Genomic DNA, 20195 nt, shown 5'->3' with positions numbered 1-20195 from the left:
GACCTTCCAAATAGAAGCAACTGGGAATGAATCAATTTTTACTTCCATCAAGCCAAAATGACAAGTATGCAAGAGAAAGGATTTTGCAGTAGCAAAATATGTATGTTTGTGTGTCTGTACACATACTGATAAATTAAATAATGCTTGAAACCAGCTGCAACTCTATTAAAGGACTGGCACCCTGCTTTTGTCTCTGGAATGTGCTCTACCCTAAATAAAAAACATGCTGTTTTGTCACTTGGACTATTTCTCTCTCTCCTTTCTTTCCCCCAGACAGTTAGGTATCATCTTAACTGCTTTGTTTGTTAACACTTCCACAAAAGGAATATAGCAAAGTAGGAGTGGCTAAGTGATAAAAACCATAAGCAGCTGAATTTTTCTCGACAGACAAGGGTAAGAAAGATGAGAGTTAATGGAATTTATTTCCCCTTCCCAGACAATTACTTGGCTAGGCATCAAAGCCCCAGCCCTTGTAGTCTGATATAGACAACTGAGCAAGAATGACTTTCATAGTTGTGTCACCTTTTATCACAGACCATGTTACACTCTAGTGATAAGAGAGGCAACTTGAGAAATGTGTCACATGTTTGAAATTGCTCTCAGGCAGGATGAAACTCTGTATTGAATTAGTATGAGAAAAACCTGACTTCCAACATTCTGATACCTCTTAGCCAAGGATCTCTCCTGAAATTTCCCAAGAACTGCATGTGAATATCAAATAATAAGTAACAGATGGTTTAATGACCCTCTTGGTTTAAAAAATTTTGCATTGTTTGACTTAATTTCTTACTATAGTTAGCTCCACACCATGAGGAATGGATATTGGCAGCCCTCTTTCAACAGCTCAGCTCCAGGCAAATCTAGAAGGTTCACTTGCAGCTGAATGAAATAACCATTGACTAAGTAAGATGACCATGCACCTACTGCCAGGGCTTTCACTTAGATACTGGGACATCCTAATGGGAAAGGGAACAATTCTGTGCAACCCACGGTTTGCAACAGATAAAGAAGACATAAATGTTTCATAAGCAGCGTTGAATCCTTTTGTGGATCAAGGATCAACCAGTTAAGTTCTCATAGGCTCATAAGCCTGAGATGAATCTTACCTCAGGAGTGCCTTTCAGTACCCAGGATATCAGCAGCATGGTGACTTGGATCTGCAACACCATCAGGCTCCAGGCACAGGAACTTCCCGAGATGTATGAGGGTGAATTCATTAAGATGTTGAGCAAATCATCTAACACCGAGTCTCCAAGATTGTTTGAATGAATGTAATACAAACATCTCACACTAAAAAGAAATGCATTCTAGGAATTCTCTATTATTGATTTAAAGTGTTTGATATAAACCCATCAGCCTATAAGTGATTTATTATTACATTCTATGATACTGATTCACCTGCTATGGCACTAAGATACAGCTGCTGACTTTTGCTTTTCTTGCACTCTCGGGTGTCTTCTGCCATGACTATTGAATTTTTGTGGCATGAAGAGATTTTCATTCTACCTCTAAGGTCAGCATATGGATCCTAGTGTACATTTCACAAAATGTGCTGTTACATAGCAAATACAGTCTATCAGCAATTTAGGATCTTAGACAATTTAAGAAAAATTGTTTCACTTTATCCCACATGTTGTATTTATTAATGGGAATATTTATTTTAAATTTATTTTTCTAATTCATTAATTGCAAAATTAATAAATAAAAATTATATTTAAAGGTTACTACAAGATTTGCACACTTAACTTAAAGGAGGACAAATTTTCAGGTCAAGTCTATAGTACAGAATGATTACAAGAATGAAGAGAAATTTATCACAAGATTGAAAAGTAAGCAGTGTATATGTTCAAAACTCCATATCTACCCAGGAATAAAGCAATTACTAAATTAATCTGCACTCTTTACTAGTTCCTACTAGCTCACCATATTCCTTTTTTAATAAAAGAAACAACTGTTTTCTAATTTTTAAGGGATTATACAGTTGATAAATGCTACTAATTTAGTCTAAAGCTGCAGATGGTTATAAAGATAAATAAATGAGAAGATGACAATCCTGCACAACATTCCTTGTGAAGTTAGTTTTGGGTCTGTGAATCACCTGTAAACTTACCTTGACCTTTTATTTTCTTACTCTTTCTGACAAAATCTAATGTTTCAAATAATGCATTTCATATCATGGCACTAAGCCATTTTTATAAGGATTTCTATAATGTGCCATTTAAGATTCAGTTTATCCTTCCAAGGCTGTTTTAGACAGAAAATTAAAGCAAAAACTCAGACAACCACATTAATGTTTTGACTGGCAAACACAATTACCTATGGGACTTGAGTACTAATAGCACTTTTCTGGCACATAGCTGTAAAGCAAACCATTGTGAATAACTGGAAATCCTGTCAGGATCTAATTAGAAGAAATAGGGCAAAAAAACAAGTGAGAAGTTGTCTGTGACTTCTTGGTAATCTCATGATTATGGAGTGACATCACTTGCAACAATTTCATAGTAACTCCTTAAAGTCACTGAGGGTTAAACACAGTGCAAGCCTAACTTGAAATGGGCTTGGAACTTCAGGTTCACCTTGGCTGTAATTGCTGGCTGTGTCTCAAAGCAAGGCCTCTGAATCATGATTCAGAGAGCTCTCTGGAGCTCATGGAATGTCAAGAGCCTGCAGGGAAAGTGAGTGTGGTCTGGATTGTCACAACTGGGTTTACAACACACACAAGTGTTCAGTAACAGTGAGAGCAGCTTGATGCTTCCCATGGGAACATGCAGGAACTACCCAGGAGCCCAAGGCAGCTTTCAAATCTTGCTGTTAAAGAGAAATGAAATCTGCCATTCCTGCCAGTCTAACACTGCTTTACACAGAGATAAATTTCACAGGTTCTTCTCTGAGAAAATTGCTAGTCAAGGTATGAATGAATGCCAGACTCTGTCACAAATACATTTGTAAAATTTCCAGGGCCCATATAATAGGAGGCTATTTGAAAGAGTGTTAAAACAATTTCTTTTAAATATAATGAGTTCTTTCTATGCTAAAACTTAAAATCTTTCTCGAAAAACCAGGAATCACTTACAATTGCTCCACAAAACACAATAAATAATGTAAATAGATAAAAGAACAAAAACTGGAAAAATGGTAAATGGGAAGTAGGTATAGAGGAAAATTCTGAAAATATTATTGAATAGTCTTGCTTCAGTATCTCATATATTTCAGGAAAATTTTTTTCTTGTGAAGTAGCTCAAATGAAAGGAAAAATGGTGCTAGCACATAGAGTTAAGATAAAAAATATTATAAACAATATTCCTATTCCCTTATTATTATTTCAACATATTACAAAACTCACTGCATGTTTTGCATTGGAGGCTATACTTTCTGACTTCTTTTGCCAAAAGGAAACTTTTTCATAATTAAGTGCTGCTGCTGTTTCTCCCTCACATTTAGAACTATTTGTTTATTATCTTTTCCAGCATATATTAAAAGAAACACAACTGTACACCAAAGCATTTGACAGGTCTGCTTTTGCAGGGGAAAGACTGTTTTTCTATTTAATTCAATATTCCTCTAAACCTTGGTAAGAATAATGGAAAGTAGTCCAGAAGCTGCCTAGTACCTGAGATCTAACTCCTATTCCCCCATTTTCAGTATTTTGGGACTGAAATCCTGTTTGGATATGCTCGTGAGTGTAGTTGTTACAAGGAGATGGAGATGGACAGAATGTACCTACAGTGGATGAGTCAGAATTTTTCAAGACAGAATCTTACCCCTAACACAGGCCAAAAGCAGATTAAAATATAAAATTTTGAGAATGATAGAAGCACAAGTGATACAGTTGCTTACACATTGACTCAGAGAAAAATGGTCTGCATTGAGTCCGTGGTTTTGGGAACATAATTCAATACAAGAAAAATCCTATGAGCAAACGAAATTTGAGAAATATCTAAGAGATTTGGAAATACAAGTTTACAGATGTATTTCTAATGCTTGCAGCCTTTTAAAACTTATCCTAAACAGAATAGAAAAATAGAAATTAATAGTATTAACTAACACTATTGCAATTAGAACCTGCTCTGTTCTGCCACTCTTAAACCAGCTCTGCTGCTTTACTCTCCTCTTGCACTACTGCAAAACCTTTTTCTCCTGCAACTTTAAAATAACCTCTGCCTTTTTCGAATCTAGAATGCCACTGAACTTAATCAACAGAGCTCTTCTTAGCATCCCAGCATTGCACAGAGCCTCTGTCAAAGTTTTGAGCTGTCCCACAGCTGTTGCTGCCTGCCAGTGCACTGCTCTGAGGCTGTCTCAGCCCTGCTAGCACAGTTTGCCTGTGTCACCATCTGCTGACTTTGCACTACAAGTGTCACAGAGCTGCCTGTGGGCACCCACCTGTGAACATAAGGTTCTCCCAAATTAACCACATCACCTCTTACTTAGGTTTGCATTCTGGCTTAGTCTAAAGCCCAAGGGACTCAAACAGAGATTCTTCAAGATACACTTTCAGACTTTGCATTGTCCTCCTCAGCTGTGTAATGACTTACCAAATGATTTTTTAAACCCACATTTACTAACACTGCAAACTGGAATGACTGAAAGGCTAGGGAGCTGCTCTGCTTCTTTGCAAGCCCAGATTGGTATAACTGAAGTCACAAGGAACATGATAATTTATAGAGCTCCTGCTATGCTGGGCTGCTCAGGCAAGGGCTCAAGGGCAAAACATGGATGTAGTTCAGAAGGCTGTCTTTGCCACAGCACAAAAATTTGCAAATTTTATCACAAGAATACATATTTTACTTGAAGACTGGAAGTTGGCTTTATACAACAGCTTGAAAATCATGTCAAAACTGATCTCAAAGTGCAAAGTTGTTTCAAATGAAATATATCAAATAGTAAATCTCTAATAAATATAATAAAAATCACTTTTCTTTCTGTGGTGTCTCTCCTCTTGGGAGGAAGTTGGCATTTTTCATTGCAACAGCATCTATTATCTCTCTTTAAACATTTCCCAATTTTAGCAGAGAAGACTCCACCTTCTCCCAATACACAATAAACAAAACCTGTCTAAGGCTTCAGCCCTTTTCAAAATCCCAAAGTTGAACATGGGATAAAGAAAGAAACAGGATGTTAAAGTAAATTACACAAAAATAGGAAGAAGGTTGTTTATGAAATGGCAACCAGAGTCCTGACATATACAGTATTCTCACTGTTTTTTCCTTTGCCATAAGTTTTCTGACCCTTCTGGTTTTTTGTTTTGTTTTTGTTTTTTTTCTGGCTGATTTATTCATCAGCTTTTTCTATCACTATGGCAAAGGCAAATATCCTCTGGAAGGAAGACATTTTCCCTCCTCCACGCTTCCTCTGGTACACAGAAGAAAGAACATCAATTTATTATCCTGCCAAAGTTGGCCACCTGGACAGACACCCATCATTCTCAGAACAGAAATGCAAGAATGCTAGAATGTGCTCTGGCAAAATCTGTCTGAGGAACAGATCATTTCCCACATTTGCATTTACTGTAAGTCCAATGTCTAACTTACAGCAATAGTCAACACCAGTGGCTTCAGCAGAAGATGAAGGCTGCTCATAACTGGCAAAGTTCACTGCACAGTTCTTTAAATAATGTCCTTATTTGCTGAGATTATGTCTCCTTATTTGAGGTATGACTTCCTTCTTTAGCTTGACTCACTTTACTGCAATTATTCCTTCAACAGCAAAAAACCACAAAATTGTTTTAAAAGTCAAATCCCATTCAGAATGAACAATGCATACAAACACTGGTAAATACTGGTGCATATAAATTTGTCTAATTTGAGCATTTTATCTCTGAAGACAGGAAGAAACTTCCCAAAAGTTTCCCACCTACAAATTATCATGTAATCAGATCATATCAGTTTCAGGAATCACAACATACTTAAATCAAGGAAACACAAAACATTAACTGGAAATGAGAAGAATTCTCTCTTATTAAATCACAGTTGATGCTAATCTTTGGATTAAGAAAGTAATCTTCCTCATTTCATCCATGCTGTGATATTTATAACATTCAAACAGCCTATATTTAGTCTGTGACCTTTACATTTGACCTTTAATTGAAAGAAGTTATAGAAAGGAAGATAAAAAGACTTTTTAAAAAAAAGTTTAAGGTTTATTTAGTGATTTATATATATACTGCAGATTAGTCATGAAAATGTCTTCTGTATGCTACCTTTATTAAAGGTACGTAAACACGAATTTGTTTTCTGGTGCCACAAAAATGCTGTATCTGCATCTATTTTGTCAGGATTAAGACTCATTTTAACAATGAATTTATTATTCCTAGTCTCTACACAACAGGGAATTTATAGCTTAAATCATGTTAGATATATGTAAATCTCAGTTAATTTAAAAATGTTTTTCTCAATTTGCGGGTGAATACCAATATCACCAAGTTGTCTGCATGCATAAAAGCAGAGGCCAAGGATTACTCTTTCTGATGGAAACTTTCATTTGACTTGTTTAATAAGCTCAAAGGAAATGGAAAACACTGTGAATGGACCACACAGGAAAGTTTAAGACTTATCTGTAGTAGCAAAAGGAGAGAAGACTTAACTGCATTAGCAAAATGCCTCTGTATTCCAAGTTCTATTGGACTCCTTCTAGGCAACTCAAATGTTGAACCAATGTATCTATATGCTGAATTACATCAATCTTCAAAAGTACTGTATTCCCCACAGGGCACATAAAATCCATATACAAGCAATTAGGAAAGTCATTCTCAATTTCAGTCTCTTTAAAAAATGGCTGAAAGACATTTTAAATTGAAAACCAATAAATATTCACCCATCTCTTCTTTTGATTTTGATGTAACTGTCATGTGTGCTCTCCAACAGAACACAGAATTCATCTCCCTGAGGCAGGTACTCAATTGCTTCCAGTACCCTGGCTGACTTCTCCTTGTGTAAAACATTCTATTTCTTATCATATTATTATAGTTGGGGTTTTTTAGTTTATATTCTAGTCATATTTTTATAAATGTCTATCACCGCTGTCACATAGTAAAGCATCAGAGATAATAATAATAATAATAATAATAATAGTAGTAGTAGTAGTAGTAGTAGTAGTAGTAGTAGTAGTAGTAGTAATAATATGAGGGGGAAATCAAGGCAGTTGAGAGGCAGGAAAATTTTTATGTTTCTCTATGGAGAAATAAGTGACCAGAATGATATGGTGACATAAACATCCATGAGTCTTTCCTAATGAGGGCCCTGTAAATTGTACCACCAATGAGGTATTGAAAGTTCATAATTTGCAATCACTTCAGAAAATTGTTGGCAAGGATTAGCACTAGCCATTGAATTTTGATTCTTTTGGACCAATTCAGTGAGCCTTGTCTTCCTTTGGAAGGACTTCAAAATTATGAATGACTGCCGAGAAAAGCAGCCTTTGCTAGGAAGAAACAATACAATGCAATTGGTCAGTGGAAGTTCCCTGCTGAATTTTTTTACCTGCAGCCTTTTAGGGAGCAAAGGGAGGGAGGGCCTTCCATCTGAAATAATAAGCCCCAACTATGTTACAGAAACCTGGTTACAGAAACACAGGCATTCACACAATTATGTTAAAGAACATTAGGTGCTTTTAAGTTAAGCAGTATCCACCCTGAAATGGTTTCCTGTTTTTTAAAACCTAGCTACTGATGCTAAATGCTAAAAGACTTGCTTTAATGCAGCTCATCTCATTACTGCCCCTACATCCTGTTTGTAAATCTGTCACTGAAATTAAGCTGTCATCCAGCTGTGAAGTCTGTCCAAACTGACCACTGCTACATGCCAAACTAGAACCTGGTGTCAACTTTCTTGAGATAAGAGCCTGTCTTCTCATTTTCACTGTGGGACACCTCATGTGTCTGAGATCCTACGGGAATAATTAAAAGCCTTAAAAGCACACACAAAAAAAGGAAAACTGAACCACTGAACTAAACTCATCTTCTAGTTTTTGAAGAATTTCTTCATACAGCTATAGGGTTAGTTATAGACTTTAGAAACACTCATTAAAACCATAAAGATACATTTACAGAAACACAGCTTCACAGGATAAAAGCAATTAGTCACAGATCAAATACTGTTAATAAAATGGAAGTGCTTTGTACTTCCAAACTTGTTCTAGTGAAGATGACTATTGATCAAAACACTTTCTTAGAAACTCCCACATCAATAGCTATATGTAGAAACAAAAAAAAAATTACATAGTCAAATCTGTATTGACATCATTTGATTAAACAAAATCCTTCTCAGGGTCCCTTCCAAGGCATATCTCTGTTCTAGCCCATTTTCTCTCTTGGATAAAAAGAGACTGAATTAAGAAATTCATTTCTTAAGTCATTCAGACTTAATTCTAAGAAAGCTGGAGAACGGGTGTTTAGGAAGTGCTGCCCTTCCAGGTCATGCCAAAAATCTTAAAAGACTTTCAAATTACCTCAGATTTTTTTATCTTGTAAAATATTAATTCTCTAAATAAAGATGTAAAATAAGAATTTCTCAAGAATCTCCTAATTTGCTTAGCATATTGTTTTTCCTTGACATCTCAAGCAATAGTTTTCAAAGTCCAGGCTGCAACAGCATGAAATCCACTTAGACCTGCACTCCTGCATTACTGCACTGATCTGATTTTCAGACTTTAATGAAACCTCCACATTCTTAAAAAAAAAAAAAAAAAAAAAAAAAAATTTAAATTGATCAGAAAATACAAAGCCTCACCAGTCTTCACTCATTATCCTTACAGTTCAGGAGATAAAGCACATTGATGGGAATTACTGTATTTTTCCTATAAATGCTTTTTGGCTTTGAGATAACTTCTGGAAATTTAGATTATTTTGAAATTGTCTACACTCTTAACTCCACTTGATTGTGTAAATTTTCTATACTACCAACATCCCTAAAAATCACTACAGAATCATGTCCTAGATAAAATTGCAAATACTTGATGTCCCTTTTGATATTTTTAATTTTTTTTCAATCTGTTAAGCTTTGAATCATGATCATTTACTACACACATTAATGCCTGTGTACATCCATATTTTACAAATGCAGCAGAAAATGTGTTTTACAGTTCTTGTTCATTTAACCATAATGGAGTTTAAAACTATTTCACCGGTATTTTAGCAAATCTCATGGAAAACAGACTAGTCACAGCAAAGTCCCCAGCAGGTGTCATGGTATAAATGCTACCCCTATAAAATAATTTTTAATATCTTGCATCCAAAAACGTATAGTTGACAGGCCTTATTTTAAGAAGTTCCTTAAAACACAACTCTGTGAATTTTTACTTTTAATTCTTTTTTTTTACCAAAAACTTCAGTTATTTCCAAATGGAATTATTATCCAAGTATGGTGCATATACCATACACACCCCCCATGAATCCTTTAGAGCAAATAAACCTCAGTCTCAGCTCCTGCTTGCACATGCCCAGGATAGTCCTAAATGCACCTGCATTAGCACAGCTGGGCTGCTGGAGCTGCACTCCCATGGTCTCTGGCAGTATGACATGCTATGAAGGAATTTTTGCAATGAGATATTTTATTTAAAATTGCTATTAAGGTTGCAAATCCACATTCTACAAAATGGGAAAGAAGATAATTGAAGTTTGTATGTTCCCACATATGTTTTTTCCCCCCAGGAAACCTTCTGTTTCTATATTAGAAGAGATTAATGGATTGTGGTAACAAGTGAGGGGTTAGACTATAAAGCAGACTCTTTGTTCCTGCACTTTTTCTCATTTAGCCACAATTAAAGTTACTGAACACTGTCATTTGCCTAATTAAACTAGTAAGGAATGTTCATTACTCTGAAAATTCAGGTGCTTAACTTAGGCAGTCTAAGTTAATAGAGTTGAAGTGCTCCAGAGAAGTGGGTAGAAAATATCAATAAATAATCAGTGGCAGTTGTCTTTCATGTTTTGGTGATCAAGCATGTTGGCCTAGGTACAATATAAACACACACATTGATTTCAGTACATCTATTATATTCTGAATAAGCTGCAAGGGAGGAGAAGGTTTTTAAATCCTGTTACTAATAGGAATTGCTGTAATATCCTCATGATTATGAGGAAATGCTTTGAGATTACAGACTAAAAAAAGAAGACATAATAACAGGGCTACAGAAAAAAAACAGCTTTAGGCCATATCCAGCTCCTAACCTTTTTTACATGAGAAATAACACTCATTTTGTCCCATTTCCTACATCCATAACCACTTCTACAAGGCAGACCTAGATCCTCACAGCAATTTCCCTTGACAGTAGTTCCCATGTTTTGCTATATTAAGTGAACCTAAATTCCAGACAGCTCAAGGGAAATGACACCCCTGAGCAGAGACTGTGACTGGAACAGCACCTGGGGAGTCCTTTGGCTACACAAAGAAAGCACTTATTTTTTAGAAATGGGCCTGATAAAGAACTCTTCTGTTACAGACCATCTTATAAACCAATAAATCTGAGATGAATGAAGATTGGATGAGGAGGGACTCACAGATAACAGCCAGCACCTGTGGAGAACCCAGCAGTGCCTGCTGTGAGCCACTCCACAGCACAGGCTCCTCTGGGCTCCATCAGTTGGACTATGGAGAGAAAAACCTCGTGTAGAATTTAGATGTAACAGTGATTCCTAGCTGTGGAGGATTTGGTGTGATGTAACACTTGTAGTATGGAGTTACAACAGGGAAAAAGTACTGAAATTTGGCCTGTTTAATATCAGATAACTTTATATTTTTTACAATAAAAGGATTACAATAAATACACAAAAGTATATGCTCTGGAGGTTTCAAAAACTTCAGAATATTCAAAGGTTAGATTTCATCTTGGAGATATTTTCCAACCTTAATGATTCTGTGGCTACTATTATCTCCATGTTCAACCCCAGATGAACCTATGCTATGAGGCATAACTTTACTCACATTAGACCATTCTGCAACTTACATTAGACTGTCTGCAACTAGTTGTGGTACAAGTCATTGCCAGCTAGGCATCCCATAAAGAATAGGTTATGTTATACAAAGGCAAAGATAAGAGCTTGCCTTTTTTGTATGTTTACAACATACATAATTTTATGTACAATAATTTCATTTTGTTCTTCTCCTTTTTGGATAATCTGATGTTGTGCAAATGCCTTCCAAGTATGGCAGTGGTCTCCGCTGATGCAGTGGAGAACAGGAAGTCACAGTATAAATATCTAATGAGCACAAACATGTAAAAACCCTGTACCTTATGAGAAGACAGCTACAAAGAGAAAAGCACCCTTGGGAAGCTCCCTCACTGCCAAGAAGTTTTGCAGTACTGCAAATGCCCCAAATTACTTTGGTGAGGTCAAAACTGGAGAAGCCCAGCTGTGCAAACACTGAAACAATTTACATGCTACTGTTTGAAAAGAATCTGCACAACGCTCTAGGTCTCCAGATGGATGGGCAAAATTTTTCTCAGACTCAAAGGAACTTAAAATATTTCCTCCCTGACTATCACATGTCTATACTTCCTTCTTGTCTATTAAGGGCCCAGCATTCTCTGGTTCTCTGCAACTGTTGGGTACTTTTGTCCATGCAAACAACAATAACCTAGAACGATGAAGACAGTGTGCTGAATAAGGTAACTCGTTCTGACATTCTGTCTTTACAAATATGTAAAATATAAAACACTGATTACTCTCCCATGATAGAACAATTACAAGTGCTAGCATTTAAAGTCACAGCAGGTATGTAAAACTTCTGAACGTTTCTTGCAGTATCATCTCTTAAGTACCTGCGCTCTCCTCTTTCAACTTCCTTTCAGCTATCAGCAAATTAGGAGTTATTTAGAAATTCTTCTTTCTGGTAATTGGTTTTTCATCTTATTTTCAGTAGTTCGGTTTGACTATCTTTCTTCTTAATTATGAAATCACCTGCACCTGTATATACTAGTTTCAGCACACTCATTTTTCCTTTGCATATTTATTTTGTCTTCCCTGTCAGTCAGAGGGTAACTTTAAAACTGCTTTTATTTTCTATAAAGACTTTCTTCTACACTGACAGGTCTCACATTTCCTATCACCATAATTGCTCTTGGGACTTTTTCCAGTCCTCTCAAAATCACATGATAAATATTCTCATTTCCTTTGCAATATGCCTTTCCAAAAGTCAGTTTCTTACACTTTGAATTACAGCCAATCTCCCATTCAGTATGCTGAACGCCTCTCTTATGCCTTTGCAAATATTTCCTCACCAGCATCTGGAAAAAGTTAGCAGATCACGCAGTGACTACATTTTCACAAGCCATTAATGCTTCCAGGCACTACTGAGTGTAGTCTGCAGTTGCCCTGATAATTAAAACTAGCAGAACTGTAAGATATTTTATAGCAGGCATATTTGCAGGCATGTCCTATGGCTTCCAATAGTAGCTAAATTCTCAAACTCCTTGCTTCCAAATACTTTGTATTGTGTGCTCATACTATTGTTCTTTTCCCACCTAGTTCCTGCTGCGTCACTCAATTACTTCATTTGTACAAAATCAGTACAATTAATTAAGATTTCCTACTATTCTTTCTTTCAGTTATCTGTTGGAATGCCCCCACCTACTTAGTACTTGGAAAAAATTTTCTGAACTATCGAAACTGAAACCTATTCCAGGGGAATAAAGGAAAAAAAAAAAAAGAAATGGACAAAACGTAGTATTTGTGAAACGAAATAAAACAAGATAGGATTTAATACTCTTGATACTAAGTTCAGTGCAGGCTCTCAGAACATCTCACAATATCAAAACTGAAAAAAAAAGATGTTATTTCATAGGTATGTATTTCTGATTATTAGCTGTGCAAAATACTGAAATATATACATACCATCAGTAGAGGGTATTAGTCCCAGTTAACTATGTAAAAGAAGCCTCATATATGCTTAAATGTTTTGCTAAAAGAATCCTTACTGTCATTAAATAAGAATGAAGGTATAAAAAATGCAAGAAACCATCCTTGCAGTTGGCAGATCATTCAGCAATGAACCCAGAGGCTCACAGGTTTTGTGTAAAAAATCTCTAACAAACTTTTACTACAGCAATCACATCTGTTCAGCAATCACATCTGAACATGTTTTGTTCATATGTACTAGAGCAAACACTGTTTCATGAGGGTTTGAAATCTGTGGAAATACCCTTATAAAAAGGAGGGAATGGAAATCCCCTTCACATCCATTATTACTTCAAAATATTTTATATAAAATTATTATCATAGTCATGGATGGAGTTCAATGCTTATGAATATGTAAAAATCTTGCATTCTGGATATCTTGGGAGGATCTGTAGGGGCCCTTATGGTACCAGAATTTCCTGCTTATAACTATTCTTTCTCAGCAAAAACTTAATCTCTGATAGATATTAGTCCTTTCTTTCTTTAACTTATGCTGGAATAACTGTTGTATTTCGCAAGACTTAACTAGAACTGAAGGAAAAAGGAAAGGAATGTATGTGGTCAAACTAACTCCTGCTTCAAGCAAATGCTGCATCCAGAGCAGGCACAGAGAGGCGAGGCTCTTTCCTCTGGCTTGTTACACCGGTTATGAACGTTCTCATCTTCTTCTTCTTTGTCCTCTCCTGTGCTGCAGTGTGGCCACATTTCTCTTCACAGAGAAAAGCAAGGCACGACTTCCCAGGAATATTTCTGAGATCACATTCTCTGAACCTCAGAGAAAGGAAAAACAATTCTTATCTCATTGCTGTGCCTGTGTTGTGCCAAAGCAGAATGCAATATGGAGATTGTTTACCCAAAGTGGTGGTGTTTTGTTTCCTTGGCCTGTGTGTGTCTGTTGGGACTATTGGCTGACAGTCACAAGATTCTGTGCAACTCAGTGCAGTTGAGTGCTTGGCAGATTCAGTTTAAATGTAATGTAATATAGTGTAATATAGTATAGAATAATATAGTATAATAAAGTAATTAATTAGCCTTCTGATAAGATGGAGTCCTCCTCTTCATTCCTCTCCTTTGTTGGGAGCAAAAATATCTACTATACTGGAGCAAGTGGCTTTTAGACATTGCTGCTGATAACAAAAACACTGCAGCTTAGAACTTCAGTACTACTCAGAGAGAAAGCAGAGAGAAAAAAAGCAAAAAAAGGGTGAGGGGCAAGTGGGAATCTCTGTCCTTCCCCCCACCCCTGGGTTCCAGAAGGAAGGCTGCAGCTCGTGGGTGAGGAACTTTGGGGAAGCTGCATTCAGTCCCTGGGCGGGCAGGCAGACAGGGCCACCCCACATAAACTATCACAGCAATATCAACAGCTGCAACAGGAGATGAGAAGGAGGATGCGTGTCTTTCCACAGGCTGACTCTGCAAATGCAGTCACAGGTTTGGGTCTTAATCCCAAACTGAGGCAAGGAGAAAAATGGTCTTTCAGGCTCAGCTCTTACTCTGTGCTCCAGCTGCCTTCCTCAGCAGACAGCCTGGGAGACACTGTGTACCTGAATCAGGGCAGCTGACTCTGGGTGTCTCTGAACACTGAGCCAGCACTGGGAATTTCTCCTGTGATTTGCAATGGAATACAGCAGCATATATTTACAGATGATTGAAATAAACATAATTCATTTGGAACCTTCCAAGGATATTAAACACACTAATTTACCAGAAACTAATTTTTATGGCAGAAGAGTGATTTTCAAGCGACTATTGCAGTATAAACATATTCATAATAATCATCTGAACTTCTGATCTTCTCTTCAAATTAGTACACTGTAAAATGCCATGTCAATGAAGAGCCTATACAACACCCCATTAGAGGACTGTATATTTCTAATGCACTCCTGGTATTTCCAAGAAATTAACTTTATTGTAATAAATAATTGTTGATTTATTCTGAGCAACTAACAACTTCAAGAAATGTTAATGCTTTCATGTACTGTCTGTCTTCTGCTAGAAGACTCACAAGGCTTTAGGCCTATTTCAAAAACCCTGCTTGGACTCCCTGTCAACAGTCACCAGCCAAAATTTAACTCTCATGGTACTTTTAGTATTTTATAAACATATGGCCCTTAAAATACACTGCTTTGATGAACTATCTTGTGAATAAATTAATACAAGGATAGGGAAAATAAGCAGTTTGTGATAAGAGGCTTAACAATATTAATGTTTAGAACATCTTTTTAAAGAAATTCACAGATTCAAAGTACATTAAACTTATCAACCCATGCTATCTTCAGTTAACCTATGACACTAAATCCAAAACCAGTCATGCTGGATTTCTTGCTGAGTGTGCCTATTTAGTGGCTGTTGCTGCAATCCAAAATTATTACTTTATTTAGTATCAGCACTTTCTTGAAAACAAATACAAAGTTGAAAGTTATTTTTAAGAATGTGCTGTATCACACATTTAGAAAACACAAATAATGCCAGCAAACATGAAGGAGATGTACCTTATAGAAAGTCACAGGAAACAGAAATCTTACAGAACAAAAAGATCTTCCTATCACCAATAACTAGAATTTGGACCTGCTATTGTTTATTTAAAACACAGGGAAAACTCTGCTTCCTGTCACTATAGATGTATTTTGCTCCATATACAACATGACCCTTGACTTAGACATCAGAGAACTCCTTGGCTTCCATTCAGTTTAGCCACTATAGACTGAACCTGCAGAAGGTTCAGCCAACATCCACACTACTTTAAAAGGATTTGACACATCATCAGAAAAAACAAAATAGGAGTTTCCTTGAATTCTAGGAGGAAAGCACTTGAATGGCAAAAAGCACAAAAAAAAGAAAAGGACAGAAACATTGCCAGGTCAGACAGTTCTGCTCCTTGTTGCTGAAGCAGCACGAAGCAGAACTCCAGCTGTTCAAGTACTACATCAGCCCTCCTGTATTTCTCAGGTTTTTTGAATGTTGAAACCTGCAGTGAGTTCTCCAAACTCCAGGACCAAATGGCAAACTGCATGGTACAGTCCCCACTAAGGAAAAAATGTGTGATTCCTAAAGACATTATAAATTAAGGCCAGTTTTTAATGCAGCAGCAGAAATGTATGGTTAACTAAGGACAAGGCTCATGATCTGCCACGTCTGAATACAAGTTGGTGGAATGGCAGCACTCACTGGATGGTGTTCCCCTTCCTGGGTAATTTACAGCACCTCTGTTTTCAATGCAAGTGGGCAGAGCAGCAAGAAAGTGTTGTCTCTAAAAGGTGTTAACAGAAATAAGAATTTTTCACATGTTGCTGATAGAAGGGAAAGACTTGGTTATAATTTCCTCTGAATTCTATTCCTAAATCCCACCTCTTTACCACTTTGTTGATGGAGGCCCTTAATGTTTCCCATCTCCTGGGAAGCATAATTTTCCCATTTAAACTTCAAATACATCCTTCCAGTATACTGGTACTAACTACAGGAGTTAAAAAGGACTCTGGAACCACCAAATACACAATAAAGAGGAGTTGGCAACTTCAGTGTAGCTTGAAATGGGAAGAAGATGTAAAAAAAATTGCTGCGAAATGAATTTTTTTCCTTATTTTTAAATAGATTGCCATGTTAGAAGTAACTGGTTTTTTGCTATTTGCTAAGCTAAAGGACATTTTTTTGCCACTAGGTGTTGTTCTAATAGCCTTCTACTAGGTTCTTCAAATTTGCAATCCCACTTCCCAAATGAATATGCACCTACCTCTCTGCACACTTTCTACAAACTTTTGAACTTCCTCCACTGTGCCTTCTGCCCACAGATGATTCCTTCTCTTCTAGTCTCTCCTGAAGCTTCTTCAATAAACTTCCTGTTTTCCTGACAGTGTTGACTATGTCCATTATCACATTTTCACTTCCAAGGAGGTGTCTTGTTCTCCCATTCCTTCCGATCCCATTTTCTCCTCTTTGTTCCAACTTTGCTCTGTTTCTTTTTCTGCTTGTTCCTTAACACTGTCCTTGTAGGCTTGCAGTTCTATGATTTGCTTTCACATGCTGTCTTGCAAATTTGTGAGCATTACAATTTTGGAATTATATTAAGCTTTTAAAGTCATCTTGCTCATGCTTTTTTTGCTGGATTTGCAGAAGTTCTGCAAGAGTTTTCCTAGCAACTACTAACCTTGAAGCTTTCCTAGCATTTCCAAATTATTTTCATGCTCACCCATACCTCTTCCTGTCACATTAATAATATATTGAACTCTGTAGGAACAATATGGTATTTTTTTGCTACCTTCTGCCATGATAAAATCCTACTAAATCAGTTATTTTTTGCATCTCTTCGTGACAGATGCACATTTGTGTAATCTGTACAACACTACCTCACCTCAACTATTGAACTCCTCTAAAAAAAAGGACTATTTCTTTAGCAAAAGATTTTGGTTCAAATATAGCATGCTGCAGCGCAGACCCCTTCCCTGCATAAGCAAAAGATACAACTGAAAAGGCCTAGAGGCTGGCTTTACTACAAATGCAAAGTTGCTTCTCTGACAGGGTTCTATTTACTTTAAATGTTGAGATTTTAAAGTAATTACAAATTAAGACCTCCCCAGACTTCCAAAGCTCCCAAATGTTTTTGTTCATTTGTTTTGTGTTTTAACAACTTTGACATTCTCTTAAGCAATTCTTTAGCTTAAACTGTCTGCTTGCGCAGACTTCCAGAGCTTCCAGATGTTTTTGTTTATTTGTTTTGTGTTTTAATAACTTTGACATTTTTCTAAGGAGTTCTTAAGCTTAAACTGCATATTTGTGCTCTTAAATAGTAATTACTGGTTAGGTAAAGGCTTTAGTTTGCCTTGCAGTTTTAATAAAAACCACATTAATATATTCTTGTCTGACTTCCATTTCAAATGGATGAATTACATATATTTGTTAACTAAAAAATAGTAAAAAATAGAGATTATAGAAACTGACATATCATAATGAAAATAAATGCATATAAAGACAACTTAATGAGTGTCTTACAATAACTACCCCAGATATTTGCTTGAATGAAATGTATACTTTGGCAGTGTAAGCCCTTTAACTCTACTCTTAAAGTCATTAAAGGAAAGTTTAATGAGTGCTTCAGGGTGGATTATTTTTCCCCTCTAGGTTGCTGGACCAAATCAGATGAGTGTGTTGATTTTCTCTAATTGCACACACATGGTACATAGCTTATCTACTTCCATAAACAATAATGTATATAAACAGAAATATCTGAGCATATGTTTAAAAATCACAAATATGTTTAAGTTATGTTAAGGCAATGATGCATAAACTATTTCTCACAGTTTTATCTGTGTAGGCAATCTTAAAGCCATTTTACATCTGCTTTCTTTTTCATGTTTATATGCTTAAGTCTGTTTGTGTTATAAAACACAAAAGGTAAGTAATTGTATAAGCCTGTTCTCTCCCTAATTCCACTCTAAAAATTCTGACCCTGTTTTTGCTGATATTTATTGAATTCCAGAGGCTTTCTAGACCAGAGGCTTTCTTAACTCACACAGCTTCACCCTGCTCACCAGCAGCCCATGATCCCTTTGGACCATAGTGCCATCTAGCTTCTCTTTTCCTGACCTCAGTAATTCCATGTGTGGAACACAGCTGAGTGATGAAGCAAAAGAAGGGCTAGGGAGAAATCATTAATAGAATTGTCAAGTTAGTTGGTTGTTTATCTAGACATACAGCTGAATTATGGGAGCCTGACAATAATCCCCTCTTTGATAATCCAAAAATGAGACAAAAGCATGTATTTTCCTTTGGAATAGGTCTTATTGCTACCCTTCAAAATGGGAAAATCAAGATCCTTACTGATGGTCTAGGCAAGCTACCAATGCATTTGGAAAAGCTCTGGCACCATACCAATACTAATACACACCTCACAGGACAGCAAAGGCAATGTGGCTAAATCCTTGCACATTGCTGAAGGCATTTGTTTCCTACAGAAAAATCTCTGCTTTCAAAGGAGCAAAATTTGAACAGACTTGGAACATTCCTTGAGATGCCTAGAAAGGAAAAAGGCTGTAAAAAGCATCTTTGCCTTCACATGACGTGGTGGGAGGGTAATGGACTTTCTTGCATACACATGGAATCTGAGATCCACTTAAAGATGCCTGGGTTCCATTTGCCTTTACAATATATGCAGGACCTAACTCTATGCAAGCATCAAACAAATCCAGTTCCTTTAATGAGGGTATAATTTCAGAACAAGAGCTGCAATGGTGGAACAGAAAAAGTCTCTTCCATGTCTGGGTCTGACTCATATCCTTGGCAGTTTCTGCTGGGCTACACAAGATCCAATCTAGTTTGCTGAATCTTTCTTTCTAATTCACTGCTGTGCTCGTTACTATGAGGAGGGATAGATATTTCCTGCTGTGTCCCATGAGCATGGTTTGCTCCTCCAGTGGCACCATTACATGAACTTCTTACTATTGGAAAGCCAAGTGTTTAATGCTGTTAATGCCTAAGGGGAAAACAGCTGAATCTTCAAACATTAATTTCAGAATGAACATCAAGATAAAAATTTTCCATTAAATCCTAGTAATCAACCAAAGTTCTTAAATGATCAGGGTATATTAAGGCCTTAATCCCTAAATAATTAACAAATTAATTGAGATTCCATTGGTCTTATTCCTTTCTGCATAAACCACCCTAAGTCTGTGAAGAGATGAGGATAAATGAGTTACTGAGTGTAAAGGTGGCACAAATGTGCAGTTCTTAGAGAGATGCAGGAGTTGGGGCCTTTTGCAATGGCCTTGTATGAAGGAGAACAGCTCAGATCGTTGGCTGGCCCCTGTAAAAGAGCAGCTGGAGCTCAGCTGCCTCCTTGTTCCCAAAGAGCTGACAGACACAGCTGCCTGCACTGGGACAGCTTCCACCAGCATCACACACCCTTGGTTAACAGCTACAGACAACCTTGGCACCCCTGAATGTTTTTATGGACATTCTTACCGAAAGCCTGTCCATAGACTATCTGAATAAAACTATTTCTACAATAGGTACCTATGCCAGCCCAAGAATGGCTGGTACAAAACCAGCTTTATACACTTCTGTTTGAAACCAAATATTGATGTAAAAATATTACCAAATATTTATATGACAGCAGTTCACCAACTTAGTTCCCAAAATCAATTAATAGAAAACAGTATTTCAATATAGTACTGTGTAAGTGATGAAAATAAGAAATAAAAGAACACTTCAGTATTTCTATAGGTATCTCGTTTACAGATATAAACTTGTATGGGCCATTCAACCCTGATTAAGCTGATCATAATTGATTTCAGGTTACAGATAAGAAAAA

The sequence above is a fragment of the Ammospiza nelsoni genome, chromosome 9 (assembly GCF_027579445.1).
Source record: "Ammospiza nelsoni isolate bAmmNel1 chromosome 9, bAmmNel1.pri, whole genome shotgun sequence".
In the NCBI taxonomy this organism is placed as follows: Eukaryota; Metazoa; Chordata; class Aves; order Passeriformes; family Passerellidae; genus Ammospiza; species Ammospiza nelsoni.
This window is presented reverse-complemented; position numbering follows the sequence as displayed.